The 26,669-nt window shown below is 42.8% G+C and overlaps 1 protein-coding gene across 5 annotated transcripts in view; it reads left to right on the forward strand.

Annotated features, from left to right (window-relative positions):
• Window positions 1–26,669, forward strand: part of RALY (RALY heterogeneous nuclear ribonucleoprotein) — an 85,715-nt gene that overhangs the window by 20,644 nt on the left and 38,402 nt on the right. For 3 of the 5 annotated variants that reach the window (XM_038572038.1, XM_038572042.1, XM_038572039.1), the window contains exon 2: window positions 17,574–17,656. The exons of the other annotated variants lie outside the window; for them this stretch is intronic. The gene's annotated coding sequence lies outside the window, so the exon portion shown is untranslated. The remainder of the gene's footprint in view (window positions 1–17,573; window positions 17,657–26,669) is intronic. 5 annotated transcript variants of the gene reach the window in all.

Raw genomic sequence — 26,669 nt, forward strand, 5'->3', positions numbered from 1 at the left:
TTTCTTTACTTCCTTTTTTCTTTCTTCTTTCCTTCCCTTCTCCCTATTTCTTATAACCCCCTTTCCTTTTATTTTTGTTTTTTTTTTCCAGCCCTCTCCCTTTCTTTCGTATGTTTCCAGTCCTCCTCCCCTTTTTAATTTTATTGTTTACCCTTCTTTCTCTACCTCCTTTCTTCTTTCTTGCCCTCTTCCCCAAGTTACCCAGGAAATCCAGTCCTTTGAGTTGAGATGTGAATCATTTATACAATATTTAACTCCAAATAAACACCTCCCTTTTGAAACTGAGAAGTAATCGTGGCATAATTTCTTCTTATGTGTCTGTCCTGTTTTATTGGCATTGACTTTTTTTTAACTTCCCACGATGCTGGGGGTGTTGTTACCATTTTTCTTTTCTTTTTTTTTAGTTGTCATAATGTCAAATTTATTATTATTTATTTATTTATTTATTTATTTATTTATTTATTTATATTTTTTTATAATGTCAATTTTATTTTTTTATTTTATTTTTTAAATTTTTATTTATTTATTTATTTATTTATTTATTTATTTATTTATTTATTTATTTATTTATGATAGTTACAGAGAGAGAGAGAGGCAGAGACACAGGCAGAGGGAGAAGCAGGCTCCATGCACCAGGAGCCCGATGTGGGATTCGATCCCGGGTCTCCAGGATCGCGCCCTGGGCCAAAGGCAGGCGCCAAACCGCTGCGCCACCCAGGGATCCCAAATTTTTATTTATTTATGATAGTCACAGAGAGAGAGAGAGAGGCAGAGACAGGCAGAGGGAGAAGCAGGCTCCATGCACCGGGAGCCCGACGTGGGATTCGATCCCGGGTCTCCAGGATCGCGCCCTGGGCCAAAGGCAGGCTCTAAACTGCTGTGCCACCCAGGGATCCCTAATGTCAATTTTAATGAGAAATTTCTGCAGACAGGCCTGCCCTTGAGTGGGTATGAGCCTTCAGGCAAAGCTAGGGCTGGATGAGTCAGATACACTCATGGATCTGTTTTCTCATGCATATAAGTATCTAGGCCACACACATTCCCTCCTGTTCCTATAAGTTCATATGCTTTGCAATACATAGACACAAAATTCAGTCACAAAGGTGCACATATTGCTTCTCTTCCATACACATCCGTGTTATCTCTCTTACACCTTCAAGTTATCTACTTCCTCCTCCTGCCATGTACCCACACATTTATCCTCCTATACTCCCTGTCCTATTATTTTCTAACCAGATACTCAGAATTATATGTGTTATGACAATATCTGCAAGACTTACACCACTGTCTACTTCCTTACATATCTACACAAGTCCTCCCCTATACACAGATCCATCTTCCCACACCCCATGTCTCACACTCAGTACCACAGCATCTCCCATTATTCCCTCCATATCCCTTCCTTGGGTGTTTCTACTCTGCATAAAAGACATTTTAGTTTCAAACTAGTTTTGAAAGGAAATGTCTTTGCTGACAGACATGCTAGTGGACCATAGGAAGTCTGAACTGTTTATGACCGATACCTCTGAGGCCCCTAAAATAACTTTGTCATGTTTGGGGTGGGGGAAAGCTGGGTCAGACAGACAATAGAGGGTTGCTTCTAAATTGCACTATTATGACCCAAGGTGGATTTGAACCTAGGTGCAAACTGGTCCTGTGATTTCAGGGTTCACTTTTTTTTTTTTTTTTAAGATTTTATTTGTTTATTTGAGAGAGAGTACTAGAGAGAACAAGCACAAGTTGGGAGAGGGAGAAGCAGGCTCCCTGCTGAGCAGGGAGCCCAATCCCAGGACTTGGTATGATGACCTGAGCCAAAGGCAGATGCTTAACTGAACCACTCAGGCAATCTAGAAAACTGTATCTCTCTTTTTTTTTTTTTTTAAGATTTTATTTATTTATTCATGAGAGAGAGACAGAGAGAGAGAGAGAGAGGCAGAGACACAGGCAGAGGAAGAAGCAGGCTCCATGCAGGGAGCCTGATGGGGGACTCTCCATCCCGAGACTCCAGGATCACGCCCTGGGCTGAAGGCAGGTGCTAAACCACTGAACCACCCAGGGATCCCAAAAACTTATTTTAACAAGTTCCCAGATTCCTTCTGTTGTGTATCCAGATTGGGAAGCAGTTATTAAGAGGAAAGAAATAGAAGTAAGTTCTGCATTATCTTTTTTTGTACCACCTTGGACAAATTATCTTTTTTGGACTTCAGCTTTCTCACTTATAACAAAGCTCATGCTTGTAAAGGACCCTTTCAGCTCTAAAATTTTGTACTGCTTTATGATGAGTTTAGTCTGGTATCCTTTTCAACTAAGTATTGGTTCTCTGGGTCTGCCCTGGGCAGAGCATTTCATGCTTTGGCCAGAAACCAGCAGAGGCAGCCTAGGCCCTGACCTTTTGTCAGAAGCACTGACACAGGTCCTAATTAGAAATGTATCGATAATGGTCCTGCAGCCAGGCCTGGGGAGACTGGGAGGAGGCTAGAGGGGTGCTCCTAACTAGGGAGAATCTGATTACCATTAAGTGGCTCTGGTTACACTTGTCAACACAACGGTTTTGCTGGAATAGCGCTCTTCCCCTGGGAATAGCAGGCAGGGCTGCCCTGAGCAGACTGAGAAATGGTTAACTTGTACTCCCTTTGATATGTTTTCCTCACCTCTATCTATAAACCTACATATAACATGATGCTAGGTACATAGTACAGGTGTCCTCTTCAGATGGAAAAATCACTTATTAAATACCTAAGAGTTAAATGCTGATTTAAAGCCCTTTTGTTTGTTTATTCCTCCTAATAACCTACTGGGATAGGTTTGAAGAGGAAACTAAAGCTCAGAAAAGCGAAACGAGTTGGCTATCCTTGTGTCACATAGCATGTTTTTTATTGTACTACAGTATAACATTTCTGAGCATTTGCAATAGTGATTCTAAGCTGATGAACCGTTTTCTACCAGAGCCATCCCTTTCTTTCTTTTTTTTTTTTAAAGATTTTAATTATTTATTCATGAGAGACCTAGAAAGAGGCAGAGACACAGGCAGAGGGAGAAGCAGTCTCCCTGCGGGGAGCCTGATGCAGGACCCAATCCCAGGACTCCAGGAACACGACCTGAGCCAAAGGCAGATGCTCAACCACTGAGCCACCCAGGCGTCCCAACCTTATCTTTTTACAGATTGAACTGGAGCTCAGGCCGTCTCCCCGTAAAGCCCTTCAAATACTAAAGGAGATTCTTAAAAATCATTGATGAGGAGTATTGGGGGCGGGGGGGATGCTCTGCTTGCTTTTGCTTTCTCATCTCCTTTCCACAGTCCCTAAGGAATGAGCATGCTTTAATGGGAGAGATCAATCATCATTTGGGATCAATGGGAGAACTTCCTCCTTCAAGGAGTTCAGAGTCAGGTTTCTGAACTGGCCGTGTGCAAGGAGGGGGAAGGGATTCATGACTGGATATTTCTAGGCATTGTAGTAGCTGAGGGCTTAACATGCTTAGCTACCAGTTGTGGTCAAATTCCCCCTGTGGTTGATCATTCAACAGATACTTGTTGAGTATTTCCTATGTGTCAGGGCTTGTGCCAGTGCTAAAGATTCCCAGATGTAGACCCATTCTCTGCCATGAAAGACCTCACAATCTAGCATCAGAGTCCAGCAAGGAAACAAACCACAGTAGTGGAGGCATGTGCAAGAAATTCTGGGATTACAGGCATGGTGGTGGGCTTTCCTAGGGAGGATAACTTTGATCTGTGCTTCTTGAAGGAAGAGGAAGAGTTGAGACAGGCAAGGCAAAGAGGAGGGTCACTCCAGACTAGGGGATTAGCACAAAGAAAAGCATAAAAATGTGGCTAGGAACTCCTGACCAAAGGGTAGACATTAACAAAGTCCCTAACTTGTAGCAAATCAGAATGTCCATCTAAGCTCTTGTCCCTTGCTAGACTTGGGGCTGTAATAGTAGCTACTGAATGGCAGTAATACAGGAGCAGGAGGAGGGGAAAAGGAGGTAGATTGATTAGCAGAGGCTGACTGAATCTTCGTTTCTGGGAGGGAACTGAGGAAGAAAGCTGAAGAGCAGCAGCCCTTTGTCGCCTGGGCCGAGCCTGTAGAGGTGCATGCTGCGGGTTCTGGGCAGTGGTTTGAAAGCTTATCTGGCCCAGGCACATGGCTTCACTTCTCCCATGGCAGAATCCTCTGCTCCACTCAGCCCACCCCTCCGTTCTATGTTCTTTCAAAAAAAAGAAAAAGAAGTTAATGGAATCTGTTCAAAATACCCTGAAATGAAATTACATTTTTAACTCTAATTACCCTAATTAAAACTTGACAGCCGTAATCCTGGAATGGCAGATATGCTAAGTACCCCATGCCTCTGACAAGCTCACGTACCCAGATGGAATGTTGTTCTGTTCGGGGCATAGGAGAAAAATTCTTTGTGTGTTTGTTGTGGTGTTTTGTTTTTGTTTTTTTTTTTCCCCCATCAGCAATTTAGTCTTTGGCTTCATAGCTTCTCCAAGCTAAGATAGCCATACTTGTGGGCTATAGGCTTGCCCAGGACCTTTAATCTCAGTGGAGATCCCTTTGCAGAGGTCATACTCCTAGGGATTCTTAACCACATACCTTGGAGTTTCCTTTTCAGTTGAGGTTAGACTGCATGCCCTGAGCGTTTTCCTGGGTAAGATCCCCTGCCTTCAGGGATGAGGGATCTGTGCTTGTTAGAAGGCTGTCTGCTGATCTAGAGCTAAATATGGGTCTGGGATCAGTTTATGGCTGTTATTAAGGATATAGTTTGAGGTCAGGGATGGGAGCTCTGAAAATAAGATGTGTCTTCTCTTCCCATGTCTCAGCACAGGCTAGAACCACCTAGTAAAATGCTGGGTCTTAACTAGTTACCTGGCCAGTCCCAGGGAACACAACGGGGCATGGGAGAGGGTAGCAGGAGAAGAGGCAGCTCTTGAAGCAGACTGAAGGCTCTGTTGATGCTGTGAGTCATATCATGGTTTTGTTAGAAACAAAGGTCCCCATGTTCTGGTGACCTCCTTTCAGCCCAGAAGCCAAGCCTTTTCAGTCAGCGGACACTAGCTGATGTGTTAGGTACTGCAAGGGATACGGAATTGAATATGGCACAGTACTTGCCCTTGTGAAGCTGACAGTTGCGGGGGAGTGGGGGAGGCACTGGTGGGTGAGGGACAGCCATGTACATATGACTAATTATATAAGGCAAGCAAACACTTTTCATAGGTGTTGCCATATGAACTTGTCCCTGAATAGGTATCAATGGAGGCATTGCAGGTATCAGGGAATAGCATGGGGGGAGAGGTAGGAAGTTGCCAAGTGACAGTCTGCTGTGATTGGAATACACCGTGCAGGGGAAGGATGTGGTAGAGGGTGGAGGTAGAGTTTAAACTTTTATCTTGTAGGCAAAGGGAATCTATGAAGGTGCAGTGCTTGTCTTAATGAGTGTGTATGATGGATTGGGAGCCAGGGTGATTGGAGACAGTAGATTAGTTAAATAGGTATCAGCAGACTATGGCCTATGGGCTGAATCCAGTCTGTGGCCTCTCTTCATAAGATTGTGCTGGGGTACAGCTGCATTTGTTTGTTTCTTTATGAGTGTTTTCATACTACAATGGCAAAGCTGAATACTACAGAGATTGCTATAGCCCACAAAACCTAAAAATACTTTCTGGCTCCATACAGAAAATGTTTGCTGGCCTGAGTTAGAGGGTAATTATGAAAGTTCTCTAAAGCCTGAAATGAATTGGAGGTATCAAATGAGACTTTGCAGAAGGGACTGCATGATTTAGCAAAGACTCTAGCCCTGCCTACCTCTCAAAATTTTATATAGGTCAAATTTGCTGAAAGTCACCATGGTCACAAAAGTACACAGGATGCCAGTAAGTCCTGATTTGCCCTTATTAGCTCTATGACCTTGGAAAAATCACTTGTCAGAAGTTCAGGTGAATATAGTAAATAGAACAAAGAAAGGATTCAGATTATTCCACATGGTGCAGAGCTGTTACTCTGCCACTTTGTACTTCCAGTTTATAAGTCTGAGCGCCCTCTAATGGAAAACACAAATATCCTCAATCTGGTACATAGTTTGTCTTGAGAAGTTGGGGATGGGTGAACAAGAAGGTTTTGATACCTAGAGCAGCTGGCATTGTGGGCAAGAGGCTCATTCTTTGAGGACACTGTGTACCCATTTTCTTCCTTAACCATTTAGACTTATTCTAGCCACATTGAACAACTACCCTTCAGCTTCCAGAGCGTATTAGGCCTTTGTAAAACCAAAGACTGGATTTATTTCTCTATCACCTTTCCCAGCCAGAAACTGTATAAGTAGCACTTGACATCACTTATGAGTTGCTCCTTACCACTATACTGAACCCCATATGCCTCCCCTTTTCCTAGAACATTGTACATCTGCCCTGTAGGATGTACAAAAAAACACTAGATGGGGATATGGCAGTTGTGGGTTTCTTATTTATTTATTTATTTATTTATTTATTTATTTATGATAGAGAGAGAGAGAGAGAGGCAGAGACACAGGCAGAGGGAGAAGCAGGCTTCATGCACCGGGAGCCCGACGTGGGATTCGATCCCGGGTCTCCAGGATCACGCCCTGGGCCAAAGGCAGGCGCCAAACCGCTGCGCCACCCAGGGATCCCCAGTCGTGGGTTTCAAAGCTTACTATGTGACCTCAGCCCCTTTGTTTCGTGTCTCTGGTCCTTTTGTAGGCTCCAATACAAATGACTTTAGTCACCTCTTGGAATTTGAGAGTTCTTCTCTAAGATTCAGAGCACCGCTCTCCCCAACCCCCTATGTTCCCCTTCTCCTTTCAATTTAGAATATTAGTATATTCCCACACTTGATCTACTTGAAATTCTCTGCATTTGACTGTGAGTAGAGTAGTAGTCCTGTCTCTAGCTGTTTTTACCGCAGGCTTCAGGAACTGGCACTCAGTCTAATTACTGGAGTGGAAAAGGCTGTGGAGGTCATGTCCATGTGATCCTAGAGGTTCAGCAAGGCATGGTGTCTCTAGGATGGGCAGTCTATTCAGTACGGGCAAACATTTGGCCCTGAGCATCCATGATACAGTAGAGGAAGGTGTTTATCCAGGCAATTTACAGACTTTTTCCTATTTATCTCACAGCTCTGAGATAGGTGATATTATCTGTCTTTTATAGATAGTGGGAATTTATTAGAGGATCATTCAGGAGACAGTGACTGACTCATTGAGGATAAAGGGAAACAAATACTCTTTGTTCCCAATAGGGGAGAGTGGTAGAGGAGACAGACAGGTAAGCTGTGATAGGAGCTCTAAGAGGATACACCCGTGCCTACCCAGTTTGGGTGGCAGAGCCAGGGCTCAGCCCCAGGTCTGTCTGCAGGCTATTTCTTTTTTTTTTTTTTTTTTTTTTTAATTTTTATTTATTTATAATAGTCACAGAGAGAGAGAGAGAGGCAGAGACACAGGCAGAGGGAGAAGCAGGCTCCATGCACCGGGAGCCCGACGTGGGATTCGATCCCGGGTCTTCAGGATCACGCCCTGGGCCAAAGGCAGGCGCCAAACCACTGCGCCACCCAGGGATCCCATGCAGGCTATTTCTATTGTACCATGTTATCTTTCCTGCTGAAGGGTGGGGAGGGCAGTAAACTCAAGTTCAGGTTCTTAGGCCTGCAGAATGGCCACTGATGGGGAAATCTGGCCTTGGATTCAAAGGTAGGCTTTAGTCTTAGGAGAGCCAGAGTTGTTAGGCGACTAAGGCAGAGGTTATGACAGGGACTTGGACCCAATTATAGAATAGAGCACAAGATTTTGTTACCTCTAAAAGGTGAAGCCCGGTGGTCAGCACTGGCAGTATCCTGGAATACTACAGGGAGCCCACCGTCAACTCTGGTAACAAATGGGGAGGAAGCGTTGATATCCAGGCCCTGTGGGTAGAGGTTAGAGGTTGTGGCTAAGACGGATTTAAATATTTCCTGCCTGGAGTCAGAATTAGTTCAAGGACTGGATTGGAGTTGTTGCTGATCCTTACTTGAGATGATAGAGCTAGGATAGACTGTGAGAAGAAAGAGAAGAGGTTTTAGAGGCTGACAGGAGATGGTATTAAGGCAAAAAAAAAAAAAAAAAAAAAAAAAAGCCTTGTTAGATTCTACAAATTATTCCAGTATAAGAACTTGAGCCATTTTCTTTTCAGTGCAGCTTTTCAAATACTGGCTCCTTTTCCCAGAGACTCTGTCTTCCTTTTTTTTCTGACCTTGGCTATCCAGGCAGGCCATGACTAGCTCTAGGCTATAACATTCTTCAGTCCTGCTGCTTCACTGTGCATCCTCTCCTCTTAAGCTCCCAATAGTGCTAGATTCAATTTCTTCATCTGTGACATATGGGGATTGGACTAGCTGACTGAGGTCCAGGTGTACTATCCACAGGACCTTCTTTTAGCCACTAGACCTGAAATTCATTTTTAAGGCTAACTTTGGATCCTGCCCTTTTGGTATCTATAGCCTTCATATAACTAAAAAAAAAAAAAAAAAAAAAACACAAAAATCTGTGCATTTTAGCTGGGATTCAGTTTAGTTTTTGTTTTTGTTTTTGTTTTTGTTTGTTTTGTTTTTGACCATCTTCTTGCGATTTTAATTTTTGGGTAAAATTATCATTATTTCTTAGATTCCAGCTTTCTATCCCAGAACTGAGATTCTTGGGGCTGAGTCTATATCTAAAGAACATTGTGTGTTGCTTTTTAAGTACCTATTCAAAACCATTATGTGTAGGGGGACCTGGGTGGCTCAGTTGATAAAGCATCCTACTCTTGATTTCTGCTCAGGTCATGACCTCAGGGTCGTGAGATTGAGACCTGTGTCCTGGCTCTGTGCTGGGCCTGGCTCTGTACTGGGCTTGAAGCCTGCTAAAGATTCTCTCTCTCCCTATGGTCCTCTTTGTTGCCCTCACCCCCAGACACGTGCTTGGGTGCGCTCTCTTTGTAAAAATGAAACAAAACAAAAAACCAAACCAGGATGTGACCTTGAAACTTGCAGTTCCTGACTCCACATTGAGGACACCACGAAAGTCATTCTGTACTGTAGGAAGTCTGGATGTTGTGGGAAGTGCCCTGACTGGGAGTAGGAATCTGGCCCTTTCACTGACTTCCTTCTGTGACTTTGGACAGATCCTCCTGCCACTCTGGTCTGCCCTTTCTAAAATGGTGGGTCCTCTTCCAACTCTGGTCTCACTGGGGACAGAAAGCCATCATCTACACAGTTCAGTTGCAGAGCACTGTCTGGCCCAAGCTTTGGTGTGTGGGTTACAGATAATAAAGCCTTAGATTCTCCCTTCCAATTAGGGAGGGGGAAGGGGAACCATCCAACTGTCTCATTAGCATGGAGAAAACAAAACAGTAATTACTGGTGGCTCCCTTGATGATTCCTGCAGGGTTGGTTCTTTTAGGGAAAGAGGAGGGGGAAACTAGAGACAGCTTTAGCTGAGGAAGGAGAAGTGCTGTTAGCTGTTTAGAAAATTTCAGAGGCAAGAATGATTGTCTTGCACATCTGTTGTATTCTCTGGACATTCCTCCAGGCAGCCTAGAGACTGCCTGGATTGAGTTTCAACTATTTATGGCATGAATAATGTTCTCATTCACGGACATGGACTAGGCTCAAGAGCCCTAACGTCACCTGTCAGTAAGACACCAGCTGCCCTTGAGGCCCTCCTTTTGTGATATGCTGGGCATCCTGACACCTGTCTTTGTTGGGGAGTAGTGGAGAGTTTTACTGAGCTATTTTGTGACCTGGCTGCATTTTTATGATGTAGTGAGTCATCTTTTTAGCCCCCATGGCAAACCACAGCCAGTTGGTTTATTATGCCTGGGCATAGGCAGCCCCACAGTAGAGTCAGTCATAAGATTCAAGGTCAGGTATCCTTGTGAGTGGGAGCAGTCTGGTAGAATTGCAGGGCCATAGGGTATGGTCAAGGCTGGGAAAAGCAGGCCTCACAAAGATTGAGGCAGAGTTTTGAGGCCAAGAGGTTAGGAGACAGCTAGAAAAGAACAAATAGATTGGCAAGCATGGCTCCTGGGACAAAGGCTATTTGCTCAGTGCCCAATCTTATGTTCCCTGTTGGTTGTGGGCAGTTGTGCACCCTCATGTGCTGATCACATCACAAGTGGGTCTGAGGCCACCCGCAGGTGAGCCCCCTGTCTGATTGAGCGTGGAGCTGTTATGCTATGATTATTTCCTGGGTCTGCTTATTCTTGCCTTGGTTGCTGCCCCAGAGACCTAAAGAACCAGCTTCTATTTTCTTCCCCTCTCCAGAGAAAAATACCATTTCATCAATAGCTCTTTCAGTCAGTCTTCTTGTAGGCTCTGGAGATTATCCTTCTCTAAACAGCAAAAGTTCGATAGGGACATACTATTTAAAAAAAATTTGTTTAACAAATATAGGAGATGATTTCTTCTGTCAAAATCTTTCCTTAGCCCCCTGAAGCACTCCCTTTTGCTTGGTGCCCCACCTTTCCAAAAGCCTTTGATGTTCAGGATTCAGTTCTTTCCCAAATTTTCTCTCACTTCTGGCTCCTTTCCTCTAGTTGCCATATGTAGTTTCTGGTTTCTGTGTACTCCTGTAGAATTTGTCCTTTATTATTATTATTTTTTAAATTATTATTATTATTTTTTTTTGTGGAATGTAACAAAATAATGGCCTGACTCTGGAAGGAGTGCTTTTCAGACTAAATTGTAGTCATCTGGACCATAGTAAAGTGCTTCCCCAAAATAGGGTCTGTATGCACATCCAGGACATGGTACCTGTTGTCTTGCAAAGGTGTTCATAGCATTGTATTCCCTCCCAGTATTAGATGTTTTAATCAGGTATTTGAGTTCAGCCCAGGCTGAACCTCTCATGGCTTCTTGACTCTTTGATAATTTTTTTTTTTTTTTTTTTTTAAGATTTTATTTAGGGATGCCTGGGTGGCTCAGCGGTTGGGTGTCTGCCTTTGGCTCAGGGCATGATCCTGGAGTCCTGAGATCAAGTCCCACTCGGGCTTCCTGCATGGAGCCTACTTCTCCCTCTGCCTATGTCTCTGCCTCTCTCTTGGTGTCTCTCATGAATAAATAAAAAAAAAAGATTTTATTTATTTTTAGAGAGTGTGAGAGACAGTGAGATCACGAGCTGGGGGAATGGGCAGAGGGAGGGAGAAGCAGACTCTCCTTTGAGCAGAGAGCCCAATGCAGGACTGGATCCCAGGACCCTGGGATCATGACCTGAGCCAAAGGCAGGCCTTTGAGCCATTCAGGTGCCCTGCTTGGTAGAGTCTTAGAACATCTTGTGCTTTTGGGTGATAGCCAATTTGGAATAGTCCCTCTCTCTCCTCTCCCACTACAATAACTGGCTGAGAGCCCCTTGGGAAGGCCTGGTAAGCTAAGTCCTACAAGTCTGGAACTTGATGGTACACTTGCATTCCACCTCTGCCCGTTTTTTCCCCAGGCATGCAAAACCAGTAGTTGCTCCATCAAATACAAAATGGGAGAATTTTTTTTTTTTTTTTTTTTTTTTTTTTAAGATTTTATTTATTTATTCATGATAGTCACACAGAGAGAGAGAGAGGCAGAGACACAGGCAGAGGGAGAAGCAGGCTCCATGCACCGGGAGCCCGATGTGGGATTCGATCCCGGGTCTCCAGGATCGCGCCCTGGGCCAAAGGCAGGCGCCAAACCGCTGCGCCACCCAGGGATCCCCCAAAATGGGAGAATTTGATCCATTTTCTGAAACTCAGTGGTGCCTATATGTGGGGGCGGGGGCTCTTTATTTTTGAGCACAAGAAAGTGCCAGGTATGTAGTAGAAAGAACAGTCTTTGAGTCAGACTGTGGTTCCAGTTAGTTCTGTTTCCTAGCTGTGTGATATTAGACAAGTTCTTTCTCTGAGGCTCAGTTTTTCCTGTAAGATAGGGATAATTCTTCTGACCTCAAAAGGGTTATTAGGAATCAATGAAAATAGGGATGCCTGGGTGGCTCAGTGGTTGAGTGCCTGCCTTTGGCTCAGGGTGTGATCCTGGAGTCCTGGAATCGAGTCCCACATTGGGCTCCCTGCATGGAGCCTGCTTCTCCCTCTGCCTGTGTCTCTGCCTCTCGCTCTCTCTGTGTCTCTCATGAGTAAATAAATAAAATATTTTTTTTTAAAAAAAGAATCAATGAAAATAATTAAAGCTTTGGCTATAGGACATGATAGGTATTTAATAGCAGTAATGGCAAATGTACATTTCTTTTTTTCCTCCTAGACCATTTTGTTGCCTTTTTTTTTTTTTTTTAAGATTTTATTTATTTGTTTATGAGAATACACAGAGAGGAGAGAGAGAGGCAGAGACACAGGCAGAGGGAGAAGCAGGCTCCATGCAGGGAGCCCGATGTGGGACTCGATCCCAGGTCTCCAGGATCAGGCCCTGGGCTGAAGGCCGCGCTAAACCGCTGAGCCACCCGGGCTGCCCCATTTTGTTGCTTCTGATTCATTCTTTTGTGGTACTTAAATGGAATAACAATACCTATTATTGAGTCACTTTTGCCAGGCTCCGAGATAAGGGCTTTCCCATGCTGTCTCATTTATTTTCCTAGTAAAACATTGATGAAGCAGGAGCAATTTTTAATAAATGTAGGAAACTAATGTATAGAAGGTCAGTACCTTGCCTAAGGTCACAAAGCTAGTTATGAGACAGAGCTAGGATTCAAACCCAGGTGTCTGATTTTAGTCTGAGCTCTTCATCACTGAATTGATCATTACTACTTTTACTTTTTCTGAGCAATGTGTGACTTCTGGGGTGTGTGTGTGTGTGTGTGTGTGTGTGTGTGTGTGTGTGTGTGTGTTTTTCTCTCCACTTGGACCTCTTGGGATTTGCATGCATGTGGCTTATGAACTTCTTTTAGTCTTGGTTGGTACCTGTCTTTTGATGTAGATACAGACAATGACACTGTCTGCCACAGTTCTTCCTAATCCTTTCACTCAGAGCAGACCCTTCAAATGAAAAGTGATATAGCTACCTTGCTTGCTTGCTTTCGAGACCATCCCCTCATTCCTTTACCGTTCACATAAAACTAAGTAAATTTACTGTTCTTACCAGTTTTTTTTTTTTTTTTTTGATCCCTCAGAAGATCCTTCAGAAGAACAGATTGAGGGCAGCCCCGGTGGCCCAGCGGTTTAAGTGCCGCCTTTGGCCTGGGGTGTGATCCTGGAGACCTGGGATCGAGTCCCACATCGGGCTCCCTGCACGGAGCCTGCTTCTCCCTCTGCCTGTCTCTCTCTCTCTCTCTCTCTGTCTCTGTTTCTCTGTCATGAATAAATAAATAAAATCTAAAAAAAAAAAAAAAAAAAAACAGATTGATAAAGAAATTAAGGTCCAAGAAGGTGAAAGAACTTGTTCAGGGTCACACAGTGAATTAGAGGTAGAGCTGGAACTAGCTGTTAGGTTTTCTGACTCTGAGCCCAGTGCTTTCTCTACTAATTTAGTAAGCAGGAGAGGTATGTATGTATAATTTACAGATGAGACCTAAAGAAGGTTAAGCTATATTAGGACCCAGGATCTAGAGAGTTCTGAGGGAGGGGCCTTGCTTCATCCATCCACATCTTCACCCCAGTTCTTTCACACTTATTTGAGGAACTCAGCAGAAAGGGAGTAATGCTTTCCCCTTAGGGTTCAACAAAGCTTTCATGACAAGGAGCTGTGGCAAAGCATCCAGAGGATGTCATTGTCTCCTCATCCATAAGGAAGGTTGGATTCCCAAGGCTTACTAGCCTGCAAGAACTCTTATAGAAGGAGCAGAGGAGTATCAGAAGAATCTATGTATCTTTGACTTCTGCAAACTTTAGCCTTAACCTAGGTGGGCTGGGACAGGGTAGTGGTAAGTACTGAGGTTGGGAGCCCTGAGGAATGAGTTTTATTTTACCTGTTGCTGGTATATTTAGTTTGGGGTTGGGGACAAGCAAGTTCCCTTCATTTGAAATTTATAAAGAGGAATTCCTACTGTTGCTCTTTAAAAAAAAACAAATAAATCTTTGGTTCTGGTACCAGAAAAGAAACCTTTCCCAAAGTCTGGGCCTCAGACAGTTCCTTCCTTTTTGCCTCCTTCCTAACTTCTCTCCTTTTACCCTTTCCTCTCCCTCTATTTTCTCTTCCTGCCCAGCTTCCCTTCTTATTCTTTTCTCTCCTCACCTCTCCGTAACTCCTGAAAACAAGAACAAGAAAAGGGAATCTTCAGACAGCAGATTAGTAGATAGCTGGGATTAAAGATAATGGGGCCGAGAGTCATAACATGGGAGCTAGAGATTTTGGACCTTACTTCTAGACCTCAGAACAAAGGTTCTTGGAGAAGAGGCTTATTCATTCGTTCATTTACTCATATATAGTGTCTCCTAAGTATAACCTGCCAGACTATGTGTCAGATACTTAGGTGATTCCAGTTAATAAGACCCTAAATCTGCCAATAAAATAATAGTCTTATGGGGAAGACATAGTAGAAGTGTATCTTCTCCCATACTCCCCCATTCAAATCATTGGATTAAAAAAAAGTTTTAAGTAATCTCTATAGTCAACATGGGGCTCAAGTTCACAACTCTGAGATCAAGAGTCTCTCGGGTTCTTTCAGCCCCAAATCACTGGATTTTTCAGGTAGAAACAACTTTAGAGTTTATCTGGGCCTCTAAATCATGAAGTAAGCAAACATATATAGGCTTTGGAGTAAAGTAAAGTAGGCCTGGGTTCACATTCTAGTTCTGCTACCTACTAGCTGTTTGACCTTAAATGGTACTCTTAACCTTTCCAGTATTCAGTTCCCTTGGATATAAAATGGGCATGACATCATCTCTTCACAGGGTATTATGAGGGTCAGCTTCGTAACACCTAGCCCAAAGCCTGATGCATATTAGCATGTATCTTTCTATCATTCTGCATCAAGGCTTGGCGAAAGTCCTTGCTTCTGTGAAACTGAGGCCATCTCCAGTCAGCCTGATTTCTTTCTCCGTGTTTTTTTTTTTTTTTTTTTTTTAGAGATTTTATTTATTCATAGAACAGAGAGAGAGGCAGAGACACAGGCAGAGGGAGAAGCAGGCATCATACAGAGAGCCTGACGTGGGACTCGATCCAGGGCCTCCAGGATCATGCCCTGGGCTGCAGGCAGTGCTAAACCGCTGCGCCACCAGGGCTGCCCTCTTTCTCCGTTTTTACGATACATGGAGCACTCTTTGTACTGTTGGGTCCTGCCTGATATTATTAGTAATCCTTTGCAGGAATTTCACATAGTCCCACCCTGGAATGCAAGGATAAGAACTGTTCTCACTCATCCCTGTGTCATCTATAATCCCTAACTTAGAGCTGTGACCATGACCAACCAGGCCCAGAAAGTATTTTTTGATGGATTGGTTAGAAGGCTTCTATAAATATGCTCAGTGTTCTGTAGTGAAAGAAAGAGCTATTAGAGATCTGGCCTGGAATCTCCCATCCTAACTCTTCCCCTACCTCCTCTTCTGTTACTGCAATGATTCTCACAAAATCCCTGTCCTATAATCAGGATGGGGGTTGGATCTCCATTTTGTAGAAATCTGATGCTCAAATTAGACCCAAGTCTTTTGTTAGGTAATAGATCCTGAGTAAGGTAAGAATAGCAGAAATGAAAATAAATCTTTAACCAACTAGGTCTTCATTCTCCGGCACCAGCAGGAATCTTTACAAGGAAGAGAGAACAGAGGAACTGGTTTTGAGGCTTTAGCTGATGATGAGGTCAGAGCCAAGTGTAGTCACAGAGATGATTCAAGAATGAATATGATAGTGGTAAGAAGGGGTTCAGGATAACTTCATAGATTTACTAGGCCTTGAAGACTAAGACAGATTTGAATATGTACAAATGAAAATGGGCATGATGAACATTGAGAGTCAGTGCCTATAGAAGAACGATTATACCATTTGTTGAACTATGGAGGCTGAAAACTAGGAGATGAGTTCAGTTTGGTGACATTTTGATTTGGAGGTGCTAATAGTCCATTCCCCTTACTGTGCACCTCCTACTATCTTTGTCCTTTGACCCAGGCCTATAGAGATCCTTCAGTTCCATGTATTTGCTGCTTTGCTTCCAGGCCGGGAGCCCCCAGAGACCCCCTTACCCATGTCTTAAAACAACTGTCACTCTGTCTGAAGTAAGATAGTCATGTAAGATTCTTAGCCTGGTACCTAGTCTGTTTCAAAGTGTACATTCCGTGATAGTAGCTGTTAAATGGCTGTTGTTGTGGTTATCATTGCTTTCTGATCATAGTAGCTAGAAATTGGAGAAACATCTGGAACCAACTGAGTGAAGGACTCAAGAGTCATTCACCTGGTATTCAGTAAGAATCCTGAACTCTGCAAGTAAATGGAATAAATTTCAGGCTGGGTATAAATGAGGCTCTGAGCCATATTGGGTAGGACTAGAGAATGTTTACTGTCCATCACCCGCCCCTGCCCCGAAGTTGGTATTGTACGATATGGTTAAGAGGGCAGGGCAAGCCTTGGAGGTTGGACTCCCTGGTTCAAGTCTTAGCTCTACCTTCTGTTAGCTGTGTGACTTGGGCAAATTTACTTAACTGTGCCTCAATTTCCCTAATAGTAAAAATGGGGAAATAACACAGCAACCTTATAAGATTGTTGTACAGATTAAAGAGTTAATGCAGATAAAGGGTTTACAACGTTGCTTGGCATGAGCTACTGTTCTCCTTAACCCTGGAGTCCTCTCTATTCCACATTCCAGGTAAATACAGCTATTTCTCTGTTCTTCAACCATCCTCACCAGCAGCGGAGGGGATAAGTAAAGAAACCTGAAACCAGTTTTAGAGTGCTTGAAAATTTGTCCCAGCTGGGGTCCAGGTTATCTAAGCCTGGAGGAACCTGGCCCAAGATTGATATAGAGAGTTGTCTAGATGACCTGAATTCCATTCCCAGTTTTTTTTTTTTTTTCTTTAAGGTTTCTACATCAATGTGGAGCTTGAACTCTTGACCCTTAAATCAATAGTTGCAGGCTCTACTGACTGAGCCAGCCAGGTGCCCCTCCATTCCTAGTTCTGCCACTGATGTACTTTGACCTTGGGCAAGTCATCTAACTCTGAGCCTCTGTTTTCTCACATATAAAATAGGGAGCATAATTATTTTCTCCATATATATTTAGTATCTCATTCTTTCCATCACTACATTCTAGTTATATTGACTTTCTTGTTCCTTTAAGCATAACAAGCTTTTTCTTGCCTATTATTGCTGCAATTGGTATTCTCTCTTTCTGAAAGTCTTCCTTCAGATCTTTGCAGATCTTACTTCTTCACTTCATTCAGGTCTCTTTCTGGTGGTCAGCCCTTGGAGAAGTTTCCTTGATCATTTTATCTAAAATAGGCCTCATTCTCACTCGTCATTCTTTCCTCCTTTACTCTGGTTTATTTTCTTTAAGACACTTAGCATAACCTGAAATAATGTGTTTAATTATTAACCTATCTTTTGCAAAGATGCAGGACATGTGAGAGCAGGAACTTGGGATGCCTGTACTGACCTAAGTTTATGCCTGTTCTGAGCAGGACACTGACTGACTTCCCTCTGTTTTAGGTGAGCCCTGTTCGCAGAGGCACCTGGTGCTGACCCTGTAACCCAGAAGAGTTAATTGCAGGCTGAGCTCAGCCTTGGTATTGGTGAGTGAGGGTCTTGGGTAAACCCTGGGCAAGCTTGGGCCAAGATCAGGGTAATTAGTTTGGGGCTTATTTTTATCTTTAGTACAGGTAACTAACTTATGGACAGTTATTCTCCTACTCCATGTCTGAGAAATTGGCATAGGCAGCTTTCTGTACTGGGAGGAGAATTGAACCTGGTTTTCTTAGAACTGTTGTAAAATGGTTTGGGATCATTTGTGGTGAATAAGGCAAAAGCAAGCTTAGTTCCTTTTGGCTTCTGTTAGCTGCTTTGTCTTGGAGGTTATCTTGAACCTGGCAGCTAAACCCATTCTCCTCGTAGCCCTTAGAAACTTTCCAGATTTCAGTCTTGACTGTGACCTACCAAGTCCATAGGTCAGCTTCAGAAGCTAGTTTTATCAGTCCTGGAAAATGTGATTATGAATGGTGGTGAGGATGAGTAAAAGAGTTGGGGCTGTGTTAGAGAAAGTCAGGGGAAGCCTAGAGGGAAAACCACAGATGGTGAGACAAGAAGGGAAATCAACACATTAAGAACCAATTGTGTGGGGCGCCTGGGTGGCATAGTTGGTTAAGCATTTTGCCTTCAGCTCAAGTCATGATCTCAGAGTCCTGGGATTAAACCCTGTATCAGGCTTTCTGCTCAGCAGGGAGTTTGCTTCTCCTTCTCCCTCTACTCCTGCTTGCTCACTCGCTCACTCATGTGTGCTCTGTAATAAATCTTAAAAAAAAAAAAAAAAAAATATATATATATATATATATATATATATATATATATATATATATATATAAAAGAACTAGTGGTGTTATGTGTCTCATTTAATCCAGACAAAACTCCATTTTATGACTGAGGGAATTGAGGCTCTGGAAGCTGAAATAATTTGCCTGGGGTTCACATCTGAGAATCTATAAAGCTGATATTAGAACCTCCTCAGTCTAATTGTAAATACCATTGTTCTCCCTGACTTGGCAGGCTTTCCTTGTTAATTTCTCTGGAATCCTGATTTTTGTAAAATGAAGTTCAGGAAGACAGACCTCCTTAGGGATTCAGGAAGGGAGATCTAGTTATTTGAGGGCCCAGCAGGTAGGAGTTGGGATTCCTTCTGAGGCAGTGGCATTTCTAGTGAGGGAGCCAAGAGCCTAAAAGATAGGATCTTCTAGTAGTTAGAGGCCTAGGCTCAATATAACTAGAAGAAGAAAGCACCTGTAACACGTGAGATACTGTATAAAGACTTGGCCAGCAGAGATAGGGACCTGGACAACTGGATTGGGGTTGGGAAACCTGGGTTATTAACTCTCTCTCAGCATTTGTCCTTGGACAATCTCCCTTCCCCTACTTGTAAAATCGGAGTGCTTCCTTGCACCCCTACATATCTAATGTGTGTATGCCAGTCTGCAGGATGTTGTAGGAAATCAAATGAGAAATGCAAGTTGGATATTTTTGAATTGTAAAGCAGCATGACTGAATGAGAGAAAGTGAGAAGAGAACATAAGTACCCTGGCACCTCAGTCCCTGACCTATTTGGCATTCCACTCCCCAAAGGGAAAAGAGAAGGTTTTCCTTTGGATATTTGTGTTGTAAATCTTTTCCCATGCTCTTCTCTTCCTCTTCTTGTGTAGATTCTACCTAAAGCTCAATCTTTCCACAAGGGAAGGGATTTTCCAAAGTACAGAGACCTAGCCGCAGCATCAGCAGCATGATTTGCAGCAGGTGGGCTGCAGAGTGCAGTTTTAAATGCACTCACACAGCCTGGCTTCAAGGCCACTGCTAGCACAGATATTAAAGCACTTTTCAAGGACCCATCCCCAGCATGTGTTTTCACTCACTAATTCCACATAGATGTTGCCTTGTTTCCTACTGTCTTGCTCAGAAAAGGAAGGCTGTTCCTATTCTGGCTTTAAGTACCCTGCCCATCCCCACCCCTTACCTCCAACTACTAGTGGAAAAGGCATTTATGCTATAGCCTCATAATCTTGTCAGAGGCCATGGTCATCCAGTTTTCCCACCATATCTCTTTTGCCATTGGCCAGTGATATAGGCCACTTTCTTCACATTCTGTAACTGGACATTTTGTTCTTCTCTCTGCCTGAGTGTGTACAGAGGGGTCTCTCCCCAACCTGGTGTTCTTGGAATCCACATTAGCCAATCTTCCATCCTACTCTGAATCTCCAGCTCTTTCTGTCATCTCTTTTTGTCTGGTTAACCTAAGTTCTGTAGTTGCTGGCTTTCCTGTGGCCTGGGTGCCAAGTTCGGACCTTACTCTTTTTGTACCAGTGCCTTGTGAAGAAGTTCCATTATTGATTGTTTCAAAATATGAATGATTCCATGTAGTGTCTATTTAACATATTCAAGTTTCTACTAAAGACAAATTTGAACTAAAAAGGAGGCGAAGCATTGTCATTCTTAAGCCTTTGCACAGCACTAATTTATCTCTATTTTTATATGTTGTAATAGGTTTAGCAATCTAGTTTCTAAACTCGCATAAGATTCAAAAAGCATATCAAAAAGGGAGGAGGAGCTGCTGTATTAGCAGCTAGAGGTGAGAGCTGAAAGCTAATAGTAAGGGAAGGATGAAAGAATAGAAAGAGAAAACAAGTATGGAGGCCTTCAGTTTAGGGGCAGCAGTCCTACAGACCTATGTGTGCTTCAGTGAAGCAGAGTTGCTAATTTTTAAGGTAGTTCTAAGTTCCTCTTGAGGCCAGAGGTATCAGAAAACACTAAATTATTTATCATGTCTACTATATTATCAGATGCTATACTGAATGCTCTGTATAAGTTGGTTTTATTTTCATAGCAGCTTGGGAGGTAGGTGGTGATATTCTCATTTTAGAAATTACTGAGGCTTCAAGAGAGACAAACAGTGAGGAAGAGCTAAGCTTAGAACCCAGAAGAATCCAGCTTTAGACAACTAAGTTTTTTCTATTATCCTATTTTGGCTCTTTCCCTGTGACCTAAACTGGTCTTTCTCAGCCTCTTCAGCCAGTGGTTTCCCTATGCCTTCTTTTTATTCGTTCTCCTATATAAAACTTTATTTTTTAAGACATTGATACAGTGAGTTTTTATTGAGTATCAGCTCTGTGCCAGATACAGCTTTGAAATATAGCAATGAAGAAACTACTTTGGGCAGCCTGGGTGGCTCAGTGGTTTAGTGCCGCCTTCAGCCCAGGGCGTGATCCTGGAGACCCGAGATTGAGTCCCACGTCGGGCTCCCTGCACGGAGCCTGCTTCTCCCCCTCCCTGTGTCTCTGCCTCTCTTTCTCTCTTTCTGTCTCTCATGAATAAGTAAAATCTTGAAAAAAAATTTTGCTCTTTTGTAGTTTACATTCTGGTAGAGGAAAACAGATAAACAAATGAATATGTATGAAGAAAAATAAAACAGGATAAGGGAACAGAGAGGTTCTTTGTGATGAAAAAAGGCCTCTGTGAGAAAGTAAATCTGTGCAAAAATACATAGGAACTAAAGTAGTGAGCTCTGTGTATATCTTGGGGGAATAACATTCCAGGCATAGAATTCAGCAAATTCAGAGAACCTGAAACTATAGCAAGCTTATTGTGTTTGAGGAGCAAAAGGAAGCCAAGTGGCTGCAAGTGGAGTAATCAAGAGGGAAAATGGAGTATGGAGAAGTCATAAGGATAGACAGGGACCCAGAACATGCAGGGCTTTATTCTGAGTGAAATAGGAAGCCATTGGATTGTGTTTAGAGGAATGATGTAATCTGACACCCAGTAAAAAAAAAAAAAAAAAAATCCCTCTGCCTAATTGTATCAGATAAGACCTCCTGCACAAGGTTGAATAGAATTGGTGAGAGCAGACACTCTTACCTTGTTCCCAATTTTAGGAAGAAAGTGTTCTGTCTTTCACATTAAGTATGGTATTGGCTGTAGAGTTTTTTATAGATGATTTTTATCAGGCTAAGTTCCCTTCTATTCTTAATTTACTGAGAGGTTTTACTATGGATAGGTGTTGGATTTTGTAGATTCCGTATTTTTTGTTCCTTGTTCATAACATGGCATTACATCAGTTGATTTTTGGATATCAAACCAACCTTGTATTCCAGAGAAAAATCCCACTTTGCCAGGGTATATGATCTTTTTGTTTTATTTTTTTCTTATAAAAGTATTATTTATTTATTTATTTATTTTGCTCTTTTCTTTTTTTATTTTTATTGGAGTTCAGTTATGATCCTTTTTAAATGGTGTTGGATTTGTGTTGCTATTTCGTTGAAGATTTTTGCATCTGTATTCATGAGACATATTGATTGTGTTGTTGTTTTTCTTGGAATGTGTTTGGTTTTGGTATCATAGTAATACTGGCATTATAGATTGAGTTGGAGAGTGTTTCCCCGTCCTTTGTTTTCTGAAAAAATTTGTGAAGGTTGTATTATTTTCTTTTTGATTGTGTGATAGAATTTACCAGGGAGGCCAGCCTTTACCAGAGGCTTTACTCTTTGGGAAGATTTTTCATTACTAATTTAATTTTGTTCTTTGTTTTTTGCTTCTTGTAGGTCTACTCAGGTTTGTTCCTTTTCCTTTTCCTTTTCCTTTTCCTTTTCCTTTTCCTCTTCCTCTTCCTCTTCCTCTTCCTCTTCCTCTCCCTCTCCCCCTCCCCCTCTCCCCCCTCCCCCTCTCCCCCCCCTCCCCCCTCCCCCTCCCCCCCTCCCCCTCCCCCCTCCCCCTCCTCGAAAGATAGAGACAGAGGCAGAGACACGGAGGGAGAAGCAGGCTCCCTGTGCAGAGCCTGATGCGGAACTCAGTCCCAGGACCTTGGGATCACAACCTGAGCCAAAGGCAGATGCTCAACCACTTGAGCATCTGCCAGATTTTGTTTCTTTTTCAGTCATATTTGATAATTGTGCCTTTCTTGAAATGTTTTCATCTAGATTGACTTTTCTTTAAAGATTTATTTATTTACTTATTTATTTATTTATTTATTTATTTATTTATTTATTTATTTATTTATTTATGATAGACATAGAGAGAGGCAGAGACACAGGAGGAGGGAGAAGCAGGCTCCATGCTGGGAACCCGACGTGGGACTTGATCCTGGGACTTCAGGATCATGCCCTGGGCCAAAGGCCGGTGCTAAACCGCTGAGCTACCCAGGGACCCCTAGATTGACTAACTTCTTGGTTTAAGATTGTTCATGGTTTCCCTCTCAATAAATAAATAAACAATAAAAATTGTTCATGGTATTCCTTTATAATCCCTTTAACTTCTATTAGATCAGTAATGATAACCCCTTTTTAAATCCTGCTTTTGGCAATTTCTTTTTTTTCTTGGTCAGTCTTGTTATGTGTTTGCCAATTATGTTGATGTTTTTAAAGAACCAACTTTTGGTTGCATTTTCTATTCCATTGATTTCTTCGTATCGTCTTTCTTATTTTCTAACTTTCGTAAGGGCTAATTTGCTCTTCTTTTTCTAGTTTCTTAAGACTTGGGTTGTTTTTGTTTTTTTAAGTTTCTTTTTGTTGTTTATTTATTCATGAGAGACACAGAGAGAGAGAGAGAGAGAGGCAGAGACACAGGCAGAGGGAGAAGCATGCTCCATGCAGAGAGGCTGACATGGGACTCGATCCCAGGTCTCCAGGATCACACCATGGGCCGAAGGCAGGCGCTAAACCGCTGAGCCACCCAGGGATCCCTAGTTTTGTTTTGTTTTGTTTTGTTTTGTTTTGTTTTGTTTTGTTTTGTTTTGTTTTAAATTGGCTTTGCATCCCAAATGAAAAGTCTTCAGGCTTGAGTGATGTGTGGGCTGTCAGTGTGCCCCTGATGTGGTAGTCTCTGCAGAATTATGTGATGCTTCAGAGAGGGCCTAACTCAGGAACAGTGGGGTAGACAAGTTGTCTGCATTGTATGTGTTACCAGCTGAGGGGGGGGAGGGGGGCCAGGGCTAGACCCATAGTGCTGGGCAGCCTTGATCCTGCCTGTCCCAAGCCAGGATTTGGGTCAGGCCTGAACTTTTTCACTTAGGAGATGAGGGTGGTGTGGCAGGAGGTCAGATGACAGACCTGGAAAGTCAAGAGTTCCTCAGAGTGCTGAGGAGATTTTTGCCTGATACACAGAGCTGGTGGGGATAGCTGCCCACCTCACAGACTTCAAAGGTTCAAGATGGCTTTCGAGACCTTGCAGAATACCTCTATTGGCTAATAATGACTGAGATTCTAAAGAGAAATTTAATTCTGTTAACAAAAATAAGCCTTAAATCCAGATCCCTTAGGTAACATTGAGGTGGAAAAGCTCTAAGCAATGCCTGGGCTTGTTGGTAGCCTTTATTTCCTTCATCTATAAACAAAGAATAACACTGTCTACCATCCAGCACATGTCAAATAAGTGCTGTATAAAACTGTTAGATACTGTTCAAGTGAAAGGGACTATTATTGTTAGTAGTTGTGGTGGTATGGACCAGGGACAGAGTCTGAGAAGGTCCAGGGGCAGTAGCAGTGCATTATTATCCTTCAAGGTGTGGGATGAATGACCGCAGTGGATATTGTAACTTAGTAAGGCAGGAGGTTCCTAGTTTACCAGTGTAATAATCAGATGGCTCCTAGAGAATTCTGTGGAGAAAATCTGAGGGAGGCCGCCAGAGCAATTCATAAAAGAAGCAGCTGTCCCTGTTCTTTCCCCATCTAGGAATTTTGCCCACATTCTATTACTTTGGTTCTAGAAACAGCTGGCTTTCTTGAAGGTTGCTGTCACAAGAAAGCAATAAGATCTTGCTTACTTGGGGGGTAGGAATAGTGTGTAAAGGGCTCCGGGTTATATTGGGCTCTGTGTCTCCATCCTTCCCCAGTTTTCATTAAAACTAAAGAGGATCTTTCTGTCCCACTGGAGCAGCAGGCCAGACAGAAGGGGGACTGACAGGTCCTATAGGTCGGATTAGCTAGAGGACAGTTCTAAGAATGTGGTGGAGAGGCAGGCTCCTGAGCCTGAGACTTAGGCCAAGAGATAAAAAAAAATCCAAGCTGTGAAACTGGGAAACAGTAGATCAGGAAACCAAGATCTGTTAGCAGTTGTGGTGCTAGAACCCTGAGGTGAAAAGGACATGGATTGAGGGGACTTTAGGATTTAATGGGGCAGATATGCAGAAAACTAATAAAACTATCCTACAAAAGCCCCATGTTAACACAAAAGCAGAAAACACTTCTTTTGAATTGTCATTTTTGTATTGGCTGAATCTTCTCTGTTCTTCTTCCCTCATTGCCTCCCCCTGCCCCATTTTCCCAATTAGAATAACATGTCAAGAGTTACTGCACTTAGTGCTTAGGGCAATAGACAGAAGTTACCGGTTTTTGGAAGTTTAATTGACTACACCTTTTCTGTGTACCTCTGAGTTGTAGTTTCCTCATCTGCAAAATGAGAAACAAAAATGCCTGTATGGTTATTGTGGTGCTAATAGATGATGAAAAACATGCCTGGCCTGGATTGGTGTTTGGTCACTAGTGATTGAAATAAATTCTGATACCATGTGTTCAGTGTCAGATTATAATAGAAGGTGAATATCCCAACCCAGGCTCTTAACTCTGTTTTACTAACTCAACCTTGGGAATGCATTTAATCTCTGGTCCTCAGTTTCTTCTGCTTGAAAAAAGAAGCAGTGAGGTAGAAAGTTGACCTATAATTGCTGATGTCCCTTATAGTTCTTTGCCTCTAAAGGTACAGTGGTCTGTGGTTCAAAGGCATCAGGGAGTCAGGATGAAACAAAAAGTCAAGAAGGGTCAAAGAAACTTCAGTTTCAGTTCTGCTCAAGGCTGAGCAAAGATATTACAGAGAAAGAGCCATTATCTACAATGAGCAGGTGTTGGAAGTGTCTGGGAGTCTGCTGCAGGGGCAGTGACCTGCTTGTCACCCAGCATTTGGAAAAGAAATATCAAAGAGTGGATCAGAATGGCCCAGAAGATTGGAGACTGAGTAGATAACTAGTATGAGAGAGACCATGAGGCATAGGAACCAATTTGTGCTCTGTTACCTAACTTTTTCTGAGTGTTCCCAATCAAGCAAGCTCTTTCTCTTTTTGCAGTCTTCATACCCTGTCTATAAAACAAATTAGGTGATCTATTCTCCAAGGACTTCTTTAGGGCTCTCTAAAATTTCATTGTTCACTTTGTTCTAGCTCTCCTTGGTGTTGACGATTTCATTTATATGCAGAGGCTTAACAAGCCAGGCTTTGTCTAGCCCTAGAGTATTTAGAATGCTCTTGAAACCACAATTTCAGGTCACTAAGAATCATACATTTTTTTTTTTTTAATTTTTATTTATTTATGATAGTCACACATGGAGAGAGAGGCAGAGACATAGGCAGAGGGAGAAGCAGGCTCCATGCATCTGGAGCCCGACATGGGATTCGATCCTGGGTCTCCAGGATCGCGCCCTGGGCCAAAGGCAGGCGCCAAACCACTGCGCCACCCAGGGATCCCAGAATCCTACATTTTCGAGTTGAGAAATGCAGCAGACTTTGAATTCAATTTCCTACCAGTACTAGTTTATTTAATCTTCCAGAGCCATAGTATCATTATCTGAAAATGATGAGAGAGTGACAGTAGAGTAGAAGGCACATAGAGAATTACATTATTCAGAGGGGAAAAGAAAAAACTGAGGACAGAGAAAGTCACCTGCTCAGGGTTGAACTCAGACCAGAACCTAGGTCTTTTGTGACTCCGTTCAGAGTTTTCTTCTCTAGAGCCAAGGTCAGTTGTACCCATGTATATGTTGTAGCAGAGATTAGAACTTGAAAGCATGTCAGCTTTCTTAACACATTCGCCAACAGCCTTCTCAGTTCCCCTGTGGCGTGTGTCAATAACACAGCCTGCACTTGTTTTAGAAACAAGAGCTCCATAAGCACTTCTCTTTGATTTGCTTTGGCTGGTACAGGATCCAGATGCTCTTAGAATAGCACATCAGACTCTCCAAATCAGCCCATTCCCATTCTGAGCAACTTGCAGCTCTGATCTGCTGCTGACTGTGGTTTGTCCCCAAGTCCTCCCTACCTGACATGCGAATCACATTCATTGTCTTTTGCTA

The sequence above is a fragment of the Canis lupus genome, chromosome 24 (assembly GCF_011100685.1).
Source record: "Canis lupus familiaris isolate Mischka breed German Shepherd chromosome 24, alternate assembly UU_Cfam_GSD_1.0, whole genome shotgun sequence".
Taxonomy (NCBI): Eukaryota; Metazoa; Chordata; class Mammalia; order Carnivora; family Canidae; genus Canis; species Canis lupus.